The sequence below is a fragment of the Protobothrops mucrosquamatus genome, unplaced genomic scaffold, assembly GCF_001527695.2.
Source record: "Protobothrops mucrosquamatus isolate PMUCROS unplaced genomic scaffold, P.Mucros_1.0 scaffold181, whole genome shotgun sequence".
NCBI classification, from domain to species: domain Eukaryota; kingdom Metazoa; phylum Chordata; class Lepidosauria; order Squamata; family Viperidae; genus Protobothrops; species Protobothrops mucrosquamatus.
Genome location: NW_015386540.1, coordinates 730,754 through 744,741, shown reverse-complemented (window position 1 = coordinate 744,741; position 13,988 = coordinate 730,754). Strand labels below are relative to the sequence as shown.

Here is a 13,988-nt window from a genome sequence, read left to right as displayed (position 1 = left end):
GTGGAAGAAAATTCCCCAGAAGAAGAATCATTCTTGTTCTTAGCATGCCAATAAGGGAATTAATTGATATTTTTATGAACGAATGCAGATTTCAAGGGGAAAATAGATATGGTAGTGGGTTTGAGCCAGTGGTCAGTCCTTTACCACTTCAACTTCCACAAATTTCAGGCAGGGTTTTGAGAACATATACTGGATCTGAGCTCATATATTTAGTATGTATTATATATTCCGTATATGAGCTGAGATCCAGAAAATGGACTCAAAACTTTTGGCTGTGTCTGAGATTTCTGGAGGCAGAAGTGTCCACATATTTGGTCTGTTTTGAAACAGGAAAGGTTGCAGAAAACAAAAAGGCAAAGCAACTAGAAATTTAGGAGAAATGTACTTCTAGGCTAAGTAGAGCAGAGGAAGGATACTTCATTACTGGATCCTAAACCATTTATTCTGATACATCCATAGTAGAGTCTATATTAGTTGAACTTTTCTTTTTGCTTTTGTTATTATCAGCATTCCAAATAGTTTTTCACTCCTTTGAGATTGAGAATTATTCTCTCATGGAAACCCACAAAAAAAAGCTAAAACTAAAACTGGTAAAAATAGATGGCAATTTGTCAATTTCATTGGCCAAGGAGGAAGTGCTGACATGGATTTTGTTTGGAACCTGACTTTTTAAAACAAAGATATGCAAAGTGTAGAAGGTAGAAATTTTGGAAGTTCTAGTATGCATCTTTTAATTCTTAAACTGTTTTGTCCCCATTCACACTTTTTCTGGCACTAAATTTTGTAATAAGCCATTGTATGTGTTAATTGATACATACGAGTTTTTTGCTTGAGTATGATCAGGTATGGTAGAAGTTTAGGAATGTAAGACCTTTATTAATAGTTTGATATCTTGCACCTTTGGATCAGACAATCACAGAGTAATCTACAGTAAAACAAATAACCCCAAAATTAAGTGGATCCCCTAATTCTTCTCTAGATAATATATGCCGGATTGTTGGTATGACTGTCTAAGGGCCATAATCATCTCTATTGAATTTCCATGAAGTTCTCCAACAATTTCAAAACCACTTATTAATATTATATTTGGTTTGATATAATATGTAAGAAGGATGTTGGAGTCCTAATGGGCAGTCATTTAAATATGAGCCAGCAGTGTGCTGCAGCTGCCAAAAAAGCCAAAGCAGTCCTAGGCTGCATTAACAGAGGGATAGAATCAAGATCACGTGAAATGTTAGTACCATTTTATAATGCCTTGGCAAAGCCACACTTGGAATATTTTATCCAGTTTTGGTTGCCATGATATAAAAAATATATTGACATGCTAGAAAGAGTGCATAGAAGAGCAACAAAGACGATTAAGGTACTGGAGATTAAAACAGATAAAGAACGGTTGCAGGAATTGGATATGTTTACTTTAACCAAAGAAGGACTAGAGGTGATATGATAGCAGGGTTCCAATACCTAAGAGGCTGCCACAAAGAATAGGGGGTCAACCTATTCTCCAAAGCACCTGAAGAACAAGAAGCAATAGATGGAAACTAATCAAGAAGAGAACCAAGAAGTAAGGAGAAATTTCTTGACAATTAGAATAATTAATGGAATAGCTTGCCTTCAGAAGTTATGGGTGTTCCATTACTGGAGGTTTTTAAAAAGGACTGGACAATCATTTCTCTGAGATGGTATGAGTCTCCTGATTAAGCAGAGATTTGGACTAATGACCCTTCCAACTCTATTATTCTCCTTAACAATGTACTCACCTGTTTGTTCTTGAGTCATAAAACAAGAGAACACTGCCAGAGGAGATGGTAAAATAGGTTTAAGAAACATCTGTATCTCAGAATGCGCACTTAAATTATCTTGTAAGAGAAGTGTTTTGCCAGTATTTCTTCCCTTGAAAAGGAGAGCCCAGTGGACATCAGTGCAAACTATAATGGAGGTTGGGTGGGGATGAGTGGAGTCTTAAAGAGGAAGAAATACTATAACAACCACAAAGATTGATCATGTTCTGTGGCTCTATAATGCTGGTTGGCTATGGAGGGAATAAAGTAGAAACCATGAGATGGATGAATAATAATTATTTGGGCTCTAGCATTTTGTTGTATATTCCATTTGTATGGTATAGACTGAAAAGAAGGCATTCGAAGTTAAGTCCTTCAGGAAAATGTTGTTGTTTTTTGAGTCAAATGATTTTTATTTGTCTACTGTCATTACAAACATTGTATCATGCTAATTTAAAGAGTATATAAGACTTGGTTGATTTACATCACATTAAAATATATTCCATTACTAGCATTCTCTAGTTACATTGTATAATTGCATTGACATTTATTTTTATTACATCAAGTAATTGACTCTGGGAAAAGGATTAGATAAATGAGAGCACCAAATGGCAGATAAATGTTATCAAGGTGGTTTAGTGTTACTAAAAGTTGTTTGTTTATACCATTTGAATTGATTGCCTTGGAATACCAAAACTGGAAGCCTGAGAGTGAAAGGACAGAAGGAACATGACTATTCCTTTTGTAGTTCTTTGAAAGTGAGATTTAAATGACTAGGCTTCAATTCTATAGAGTACTCTCATTCTTGGGAGTAAGCCCATTGACTACCAACTTTTGGTCAGATTTGCAAAGGAAATAGTTGCTAATATGCAAAATATGCCTGTTTCCCTGAGTGTAGTCCTAATTTAATCAATGGAAATTTCCTCTGTATAATTTTGTTGTAAGCTACAGAATTGGGTCCAGTGGAGATAGGAATGGTGGTGGTGAGGAGAATGTCATAATACTGTAAAATCCTAAGTATCATGTTCTTCTTGATTTTTCTTATTTGTGTATTTATTTTAGTCGTATGTTGTTATGCCCTCTATTCATTTTGAACATCAGCAGGGAAGGAACTATGGTTCTTATCATGATGTATTTGACTCAGTCTCCTCACATTCCTTGGGTCAGAGTTGGTAAAAATCTCCTTGAATTCCATTCCGACTTGAAAATGTTTTCCTTGTGTTCCCTACGAATTGCCACCCATAGTCTCCCCATCTTAATGAGCTTAAGTATTTGTGGTTCTCCTTAAATTCTAATTTTTATAATGGTGCTGATTTTACCACTAGTTTTAAAATGATTGTTCTCAAACTCAAGAAATTAGTAACAATTCAAGCAAGAGTAATGGGACTGACAAGTACACATTTTCATTGAAATTAGCTTTAGGTTTTCTATTATAATACTTTCCAATTAAAGTTTTTCACAGCAATGTCTTTATCTATCCCAAAACCTTTATCTATCCCAAAACTTTATATTTTTTAACAAGAGGAAATTCATAGTGCTTGTATTGGTATAGGCTTTCATGGTCAGTATCAATTAAGCAGTGATGTGCTTTTGAGCTGAATGGCTATGGTGCGCCAGACATCTCACTGGCAGCTGTGGCTGGCATCTTCAGGGGCAGAATGAGTTACTTGATTGTATTTCTTGGCAGCTCAAAGGGAATTGAATTAGGAGTGTGGGTCAATATTCAGCCCCAGAGTGCATCACTGCTTGATTAGCAATGCTTAGTTTCATTTTATGCTTTGTTTTATTTATCAGATATGATTTAATATATTTAGTAGATATGGCAACATATTATATCCTTGAGTTGTTGCCAAAAGTCCAATCTTTATGTCTGTTTTTGACCTTTTCACATTCTTGTGCAAGCTGATCCTCCAAACTAGTTGTCACTGAATGATAGAGCAAGTCATTTAAAAGTGTGTCCAGTCATTGCCTTTCATATATGCTGGAATTACATATGTACATGCCCATCGCACTATTTCCTTCGGAAGTAAACAGGAAATTATGCAAAGTGCAGAAGTGGTAAGCAAAAGAAACTGGAGATGGGAGATCACAGAAAAAAAACAAACCAAATCTTGTTTAGACCAGCGTCAGTCACTACTTCAGTCACTATCTTACTGTCATCCCCACTACATAGACCAGGGCACAAAATCAACTTCACAGGAAGATTAGAACTAATACTTTATTAAGATAGGCTACAATAACAGAATCTTGTGAGCCTGATTGTGGTTTACTTTCCCTACTTCTTATAGCCCAATGAATCAATAAAAATCCTGTCTGAGGTATTTTTGAATACTGTCTTTCTCCCCAGGGCTTAAATATTGTTTAAGCTTTACTTATGCTTTACTTATGTTCTTGCAATATTTTTGTCCTTTATTCTCTATTTCTCCATACCACTTTTGCAAATCATCCTTTCTTCCACTATGTCCCCACACTGATTCATACTTTGCATTTTATTCTTTAAAGCTCTAACTGCTTTCTTTGTAAGAATCTTATTAACTCTATCCAACCATGGATTCCTTGGTCTTCCTTTCCAACTCTTTCTCCACATACTACTGCATTTATTCACTCAATTTCAACAAAATCAACTTCTTTTCTACTGATCACTAACTTTTGTGTTTAATCCAATCCATTCAAATTCTTAACCAGCCCTGTAACTAATGATGACACTGGCCAGGAATTATAGATGTTGTAGTCTAATTACATTTGATAAATACCAGGTTAGAAAAGGCTGGTACATTTTGCTATTGAATGAAGCAAAACAATGGTTAAAGAAAACCGGTCAGTATTATATATGGGGTTTGCCTTTTGGCATGCATTTCATAAAGGATCCTGAAAATCTAGCTGATTGGTATATTTGCATTCCTTTTTATGGAAAAATAACATTATAAAGCTGTTTTTTCAGGGAGGGGGGTTGTTGTTAACTAAAACCATTAACAATGTAAAGGGGCTTGGGATCTCATTCTGAGAAGCTGTTTTCTCTGATCCTGATTACCATTGGCAGCTGTTCATTTTCTGCCTGACTGAATTCAAAAGAAGTCAGACACCTTATGTATAATGAACTTTATATGATATACAACCATACTCATTTGGTATAGTTTACTCACCATAACAAGAGAAGCTGAGATCTCTCTCTCTCTGTTAGCTAATAATATTTCATCAGGCTGATTATTGATCATGTTTCTGAACCGATGAAAATAATGTCAATAAGAATAACAATGTCATTATTCAGTTGGAGGAGGGTATAGCATGAAAGGTTTATGGAATCATAAGAGGAAAATATATCTTCCAGTAAGCATGATTTTAGTAGAAATCATGGTATAAGTTGCAAATTTTGCCAGATGGCAAAAAACTCCCCATGAAAGTGGTCTCAAAATCCCTATCATCCCACTCATACATGTGTAGACACACATACATGAGGTTTAATTTCAGCTATTTGGATGTGGATAAAGCATTGAACTTGGACCTGATAAAACTAAAACCTGAGCTGATAAAGTTTGAAACAGACAAACAGGTATAGAATGTATACCTGGTCTAATATTGTTGAATTATAACACTTATCATTCCCCTCCATTGACCATATTAATTTGGGCTGATAGAAATAGGACCTTAACATCTTAAATATCTGAGTATTTTTTATTCTGCTTTAGACAAGAAATCAGCGATTTGATGATTCACACAACAGACTGTGTCATGATGTGGTTTGTTTGGTTTAGCTTAGCAATGGCAAGCCTATGTGGTTTATAAGCCATGATTTATGGTTTAGCAGAATAATAGAATAACAAAGTTGGAAGGGACCTTGGAGATCCCCCACCCTCTGGAACGAACTACCCCCCGAGATCCGGATGATTCCGGATCTCCTTACTTTCCGCCGCGCCCTCAAGACATGGCTTTTCCAGCAAGCGGGCCTGACCTAGGGAGGATTTTAGTTAGGGATGATTTTTTAATATAATTTTAATTACGACACAGCTACTAATATTTGGCTTTTAATTTGGTCTTAGAGGGGTTTTTATTTTGGTATTTATTAATTTTATTTTGGTATTTTATTGTTACTTGTTTTTAATATGCTGTGCACCGCCCTGAGTCCTTCGGGAGAAGGGCGGTATATAAATCAAATAAATCAAATAAATCAAATCTTCTAATCCAATGTCCTGCTCAAGCAGGAGACCCTATACCATTTCAGACAAATGGCTGTCCAGTCTCTTCTTAAAAGCCTCCAGTGATGGAGCACCTCAACTTCTGAAGGCAAGCCATTCCACTAGTTAGGAAATTTATCCTTAGTTTTAAATTGCTTCCCTCCTTGTTTAGTTTCCATCCATTGTTTCTTGTCTTGTCTTCTGATATTTTGGAAAAAGTTGATCCCCTCTTCTTTATGGCAACTTCTCAAATATTGGGACACTGCTATCATGTCACCCCAATCCTTGTTTTCATTAATCTAGATATACCCAATTCCTTCTTATGTTTTAGCCTCCCCGCCCCAATCATCTTTGTTGCACTTCTCTGCACTCTTTTCAGAGTCTCAACATCTTTTTTATATTGTGGTGACTTGCAGTATTCCAAGTATGGTCTTATAAAGTGGTACTAATACTTTACATGCTCTTGATTCTATTAATGCATCTAGGATTGTGTTGGCTTTTTTGGTTGCTGCCACATTGCTGGCTCATATTTAGATGGTTTTCCACTAGGGCTCCAAGATCCCTCTCACAGTTACTGCTACTGAGCCAAGTTTCACCTAATCTGTGCCTGTACATTTGGTTTTTCTTGCCTAGATATAGAACCTTACTTTTCTCTCCATTGAATTTCATTTTGTTAGATATGAGCCGTAGTACAGTGTGTTTGTTTGGTATAGCTGAACAATGACAATCCTATGTGGTTTATAAGCCATAATTTATGGTTTAGCATACTGTATAAAATCACTGAGTTAATTTAATAAACCATGATTAAATTAGTCATGTATGAATCCAATAAGAGTCTTTCATTCTTGTGAAGAACATTCCTCCAAAATCAGAACAGGAGTCTGTCGTATTGTCACCCAGGTGTCTGGAAAACCTAATAGTAGTCTATTTTATTTTCATTTATTTACAAATTTATGTCATATACACAGACACACAGAGACATACACAAACATACATACATAAGCATGAAACTAATTAAATTTTTGAAAGCCTATCTAAAATGTTAGATGTTTAAGCTCACTTCTAACATGTAACAAGGAAGAATTCTGTCTCAAGTCCATTGGTGAAATATTCCACAATGGAAGAACATTGTAGAAAAAGCAGTGTTTATTGCTTAGATTTATCCAGTAGCATCCCTGGATGGGGGGCAGGGAGAGGTGAATTACAAATGCATTGTCACACCAATGTGACATAAGCTTTGTCCCCTTTGCACATGTGTTGTGACATTTTGACAAAAGAATTGTATCTTGTATATGCCTCTGGACATATTCATTTTGTGGTCAGCAGAAAATGCTGTATTGAAGATCTAAGAGTTGAGGTGAAGTGAAGTGCACAAGAGTAGGAGGTCCTTAAGTGAATTAGACCTAATCTATGTAAGGAGGTATATAGCAAAATTAAAATATTGACATGAGCTTGGAAAGCAAGCAGAACTGTTAGAGTTTATGAGGCTATTAAGTTCCATATAGGATGATGGGTTGGGGGAGTGTATGTGGCAAAACAGCAGTGTGCATTTGTGAGAGAGTCAGTTAATAATTAGGTGATCTTAACAAAGGGATATAATAATTGATAGAAATAATAAATGACTTTTCCATGAAAGAAGATTAGTGATGAAGAATGTCAGGAGAGGGAATCTAAATTTCTATAGATTTTTTTCAACCTTTTTTCCATAATAAAGATCTGTATTGATAGCAATCAAGGCCACACTTGGTAAGGCCACACTTGGAATACTGCATCCAGTTTTGGTCACCGCGATATAAAAAAGATGTTGAGACTTTAGAAAGAGTACAGAGAAGAGCAACAAAGATGATTAGGGGACTGGAGGCTAAAGCATATAAGGAACGGCTGCTGGAATTGGGTATGTCTAGTTTAATGAAGAGAAGGACGAGGGGGGACATGATAGCAGTGTTCCAATATCTCAGGGGCTGCCATAAAGAAGAGGAAGTCAAGCTATTTTCCAAAGCGCCTGGAGGTAGGACAAGAAGCAACGGGTGGAAACTAATCAAGGAGAGAAGCAATCTAGAACTAAGGAGAAACTTCCTGACAGTGAGAACAATTAACCAGTGGAACAACCTGCCTCCAGAAGCGGTGAATGCTCCAACACTGGAAGTTTTTAAGAAGAGACTGGACAGCCATTTGTCCAAAATGGTATAGGGTTTCCTGCCTGAGCAGGGGGTTGGACTAGATGACCTTCAAGGTCCCTTCCAACTTTACTATTATTATTATTATTATTATTATTATTATTATTATTATTATTATTATTATTATTAAATATGCAGGCTAAATTTTCCAATCTGATATGCAAATGAAATCCTTGCAGAGCTGTTCATAACTACAAATATTTGTATTTTAAGAAAAAAAAATATTCCAAAATATATACTATTAGAGAAACTGATTTACAGAGACCCCGGTGTTAGAAAAGGTACATTCCAAAATATTTATTGGAAGAATTGTGCATGCACACCAAAAATATACATTTTCATTTGTACCTTCAAACAAACAGAGGCAAAAATTGGAGGGAATGTATCTAAGATTGAAAAGGAAAAAGAGAGAGAAACCGAACATGACACATTTGCTTATACTGAGCCAAGAGATAGTGACACATACATGGATATGTGTCATTGCAGTGAGATTACAAGGAGACGAGACAGGATGGAAATTTCTTTTAAGCACTACCAGTAGTATAAGGAATAGGTTTTTATCTGCAGAGTTAGTTCTTGGTTTGGACTTGTCAGTATGAATTATTCTGATCACTCTCACAACTATTTATATCAATAGATATCAGAATTGCAAACATAGACAACTGTATACAGTACTTGTTTCCAAACCCTTTGGTCATAGCATCAGTTAAACCCTACATTCTCATTCTGCAGATAAATGCATCAATTGCTTGGGCTTCTGGACAGCAAGTTAGATAGGTGGTAACTAAAAGAGCCACCACATAACTGGAAAAATAGAAGAATAGCAAGGGTAGGAAGTAACTGAGTTAAAAAAAAAACTCTGTAATAAACTTTTTCCCTGTGCCCTGTTCAGGCACAAATCGCTCTTAACAATTGTTCCCATTCCCCATTATTAATTATATTGGATCGAATTTACCATCAAGTCAATAATAGCTTCCAGCCCTGTTTTCTGTGAGTACTTTTTCCACTATTGTTCAGCAATTAGAATATTAATTGAAACAAAACCCATTGCATTTGATGAAATAAGAATAAGGGCATTTTAGGTTAAGCTTGTTTCAGTTGTTAAATGGATATTGTGTATTCATGTGTCCTGTTTCTTTTATGCCTTTTTCTAAGTGACAAGTTAGCAGCAGAAATCTCCCAACATTGATCAAACTCCTATTATAAAATGCTTATAGGCAAGATGCTGTATTGTGTTGGAATGTCAGGAAGTGGTAATAAGTGGCTTAACTAACAAATGTGTCACATATAAATGGATTAAAAAGGGGGTATATTTAGCTTTGTATTTAGTAATACATTTCTAATCTGCAATGCTTTTAGAAGATTATGCATGCAAATACAGAATAATAAACACAATGAATGCTGCTGAGTCCTCCTAAATGCTACTGTAGCTAATACACAAGCAGAATTATCAATAACTCAGTGGGGAAAATAAATCTGCGCAGTTATTTGGTTAAATAGTGTTTGGATAAGCTTGTTTTCGATAAACCCTTGATATTATAGTATGTGCATTTTAAATTATAAATTCTAAGTTGCAGAAAAAAGGCCAGAAGTTTATATACACATTATGAATTACATTTATATGCTTTTTTATCCCAAAAATTCAAAGTGAAATATATAATTATTGCACATAACACATACAAGGTATCCTCACAGTTTCTGCCAAGGTAAGAAAAACTAAAATATATTGATTGTCCTAACTTCAATAGGAAGGAATAGGGTTGTGTATGTTTGAAAACAATTTAGAAGAAATTATTTGGACTTTACATGAACCCATGGATAACTTTCTGCTATCCATTAAAATAGTTGTATTTTTTTCAAGCTTTTCTATCATTCTAAAAAGTTAAGCATTTGCTTTAATGAGCTGACTTATAAATGCAGTAGTATATAATTAATGTTAATAGTTAAATAACTAATACTATTTAGGTCCATGCAGAAGCTAAAAAAGATATGTTATGCTTTATTGTATAACGGAGAATATGCTTATGGCAATAACAAAGCAATTTTTCCAGATAATTTCTGAAGAAAACATAACAATAGCAACAAAAATAATAAATTAAATTTGCATGTATCTCAGTGAGTTGGGGCAGCTAGTCCTTGCAGTGAACTAAATTGGGTCTTGTTACTTCAATCTAGGATATATTTATTCTCCAGCATGACAATGGAGAATCCACCAATGGGTTTTCCTCGTGTTCTGCCTGTAGACTAGTCAGCCAATTTTGCTTCGTCTCTCCTCTTGAGACCTCCCCTTCCCAGTCTCGACTACTCTTGAGCCCTATTAGACTGAATTTCCTTGGCTCCCGAAATGAAATCTTGGATAAAGTCGTATTTTTCTGATATTTCTTGGATAATTCAGGGAGGGGGGAATCGTAAGAGAACAAATGGCTGTTCGTTCTCTGCTGCCTGATCGGCCGATCGCAGCACAGCAACGAGTCTGGCTGGAGTCCAGCCGGACAGGACAAAGAGGCAGACGCCATTATTGTGGCCACCACGTGTGATCCTGGGAAAGAGGGGAATCATTCCTCCTTCTCCTCCCAATCCCTCCCCCACAAGGTTTGCATACTCACTGGGAGAGACAGATCAACCGAATCCTCCTCTTTTCGGAACTTCCTAGCCCAGCTGATCCGTGGGTGATTAGACCTCCCGCGGCTTTTACGAGAGCCTGTGAGCCGCAGAGGGCTAATAGAGCACTCGCAGGCTCCATCCTGAAACCAGCTCAATTGTCCGAGGATCAGCTGGTCCGCAGGAATCCTTTTAGTCTCCGCGGCTCCCTTCCGAGTATCAGCTGTTCCACGGAGAGTTACAGCCTCCTGCGGATTCCTTGCAGCTCCTCCGGACAGCAGAGAGCTAAATTCCAAATTACCTTATTGGCTCTGGCCTTAAGGCGCGAATGCACACGGAACATTACAGCCTCCAGGGAACCCAGCTGAGCTGCAGAGACAGGCTAGATTGTGTTCGGTCACCAGCTACCTCCACGTGGCCCTGAAGCGAGGAGGGGTGGTTTTTCAGTCAGAACTCACCACTATTCAGGGCATCTGAATCAAACTTCCTTCCTTCCTCCTAGCCACGCCCATTTAAAAAAATTATATTAAATTGATAAATAAACAAATCAAATCAATTCACATTACTCCTGAATTAGACCTGAACTGAAATTCCCTTCAGCCCTAAAAATGGCAGATACAAGCGCAGCCCAAACAGCGCAAGAACCTTCCATCAGCAGCCCTCCTGCTCGTAAAAGACAGAAATCCTCCAAGCAGGAGGTGGCTGGTAAGATCAAGGCCAAGGCAATATCTGCAAAAAGGACTTCCAAAACAGTGGATAGGGAAGCTAAACGACAACACCAGGTTCTAGAGCGGCTAATTCGAATATTTATTTTTAATTATTTTAGATTTGTATTTGGTATTTATGTGGGATTGTTTTAAACTGGCTGTAAGCCGCCCTGAGTCCTCCGGGAGAAGGGCGGGGTATAAATGAAATAAAAGTAAAAGTAAAGTAAAGTAGAGAAACAATTTTCCAGAGCCAAAAGGAGGCAAAACTCCACTGAGGTCGATCTAGAGCCACCCAGTTATGAGGAGGCAGAGGTATTTGGCCTAAGGAAGCCTAGTCAGGAACCTCTGGAAACAGAGGCTGACACGGAGCAGGGGAACGGATTTCCCCTAGGTGAGGGGCCTGGAGGTCTGGGTTCAGAATCAGGCACCCGTCACTCAGACAATCATGGAGCAATCATGGAGCATTGTCTTCAGAAGATATCTCAGGCGGTCGCACAGGCCATGGCTTCCTCAAGACACCATTGTTCCAGAACAGGGTCTATGGTTCCAAGGGGTGGCTCCCGTCTTTCCCAAGAGGAAGCATCTGTGTATCAAGACTCAATTTCCCCCTCCAGGAAAGCAGGAGGTCTCCTGCGGAGGACCAGGAGCTGACGAATCAGGGGCTGTCTGACGAGGAAGATGTATCCCCAGATCCTCCCCCATTCATGGGCCTCTTTAATCCATCTCTATTCAAGACCCTGCTTCACAAGGCCAGCAGCACCGCAAGGGTCGAGAGGCCTTTGATTCCTCTGAAAGGACCCTCAACCAGCCAGGTCACAAACAACGAGGTGTTTTCACAGCCCACTTATACACAACAATTTATCCCTTGCCCACCTCTCTTCTTTGACTCTACTCAGAACAACATGGGGGCACCGGATTCCTTCCTCCCACTGGGGGGGACAGACAAGAAAATGTTCAACATAGACCCGGCACTATCAGAGATAATAGAGATGCCAACAGTAGATGAACCCATTGCTACTCTTTTCTCTCGACCCCCGATAGCGGGGGATGCAGCGGAGTCCCTGAAATCAGAGGATAAGAAGACGGACCTCACCTTCCGCACACCAGGGCACACCAGGGCACACCAGGCCTCGGCGTGGGCAATTAAGGCAGCCATCACTACATACTTTTTCGCTAGGACTTCGCTACTTTGGTTACGCCAATTTCAGGCGAGTGTCTCACCGGAGAAGAAGAGAGCCCACCAGACCTTAAGAAGGTTAGTGGCGACAGCAGAGCTCATGTCAGACTCATCCTTGCACGCATCTAACTATTCCTCTAGGGCAATAGCGTAGAAAACCGGAGCACGCAGATTGCTGTGGCTCAAGCATTGTAGAGCCGACATGAAGGCAAAGTGGCGGTTAGCGGCAGCATCCTATAAGGGCGGCTGGCTTTTTGGTGAGGCTCTTGATCCTTATCTGATTGAAAACAAGGACAAGTGCAAGATTCTGGCCCACCTGACAAAGAGAACGGAGATGAGAGCCTCTTCCTATTCCTGCAGACCGTCCTTTCAATCCGACACAGGCACAGAGCAAGATTCCTTTTCTTGCCCCTATCAGCCCAGGTCAGACCGACAGGGGGAGAGAACTGGCAACAGAGACAGATTCAGACAACAGTTCCAATCAAAGTGGCCCTTTCGAGGAGCAGGGGTTGCCCTTACCGTAGATCCAACTGACAGTGGGGAGAGTTCCCACATTGGTGGCAGGCTAGCTCTCTTCACTCAAAAATGGCAAGCCACCACCACGGACCTTTGGGTCCTAAATACTGTCAGATTTGGCCTATCACTGGAATTCATCTCAACACCCCAGAACCACTTCATCCCTTGCCCATCTCCAAGGGATCTGATCAAAAGGAACCTCATCAAGGAGGCCATTCAGCACCTTCTGGACATTCAGGCCATAGAACCAGTAGAAAGAGATCAGTGGGGACAAGGATTCTATTCCATCTTATTCATAGTCCCAAAGAGTTCAGGGGGGTGGAGAGCAATACTAGACCTAAAACAGGCAACTGGCATACAGAAAGTTCAAAATGCAGACCCTCCAATCGATATTAGCAAGCATCAGAAAGGGAGACCTGCTGACGTCCATAGATCTGACGGAGGCCTATCTTCACATTCCCATACTTCCGGACCACCGGAGGTTCCTCAGGTTCTACCACAAGGGGCAGCATTTTCAATACAGGGCCCTGCCTTTTGGACTTTCTTCAGCTCCCAGGGTGTTCACAAAGGTATTGGCAACACTCGCCGCGCACCTGAGAACAATTCCTGTGCACATCCAATGTTATCTGGACAACATTCTCATCCAATCCTTGTCAGTCCAGACAGCGCAGTCAGATCTGGCACTGACTCTGACAACCCTTCAAGAACGTGGCTTCTCAGTAAATTTCCAAAAGAGTCACACCGTTCCTTCGAACCGCCTCCTTCATCTGGGAGCGATCATAGACACACAAAAATGCACGGACCATCTCTCTCGAGATCGTCAACACAACATTCGAGCCCTGGTCAGGCTCATCCGA

General features: G+C 39.1%; 1 protein-coding gene across 18 annotated transcripts in view; it reads left to right on the top strand.

The window, feature by feature from the left end:
• NRXN1 (neurexin 1) overlaps positions 1 to 13,988 on the top strand; it is an 846,948-nt gene that overhangs the window by 643,493 nt on the left and 189,467 nt on the right. The window lies entirely within an intron of this gene.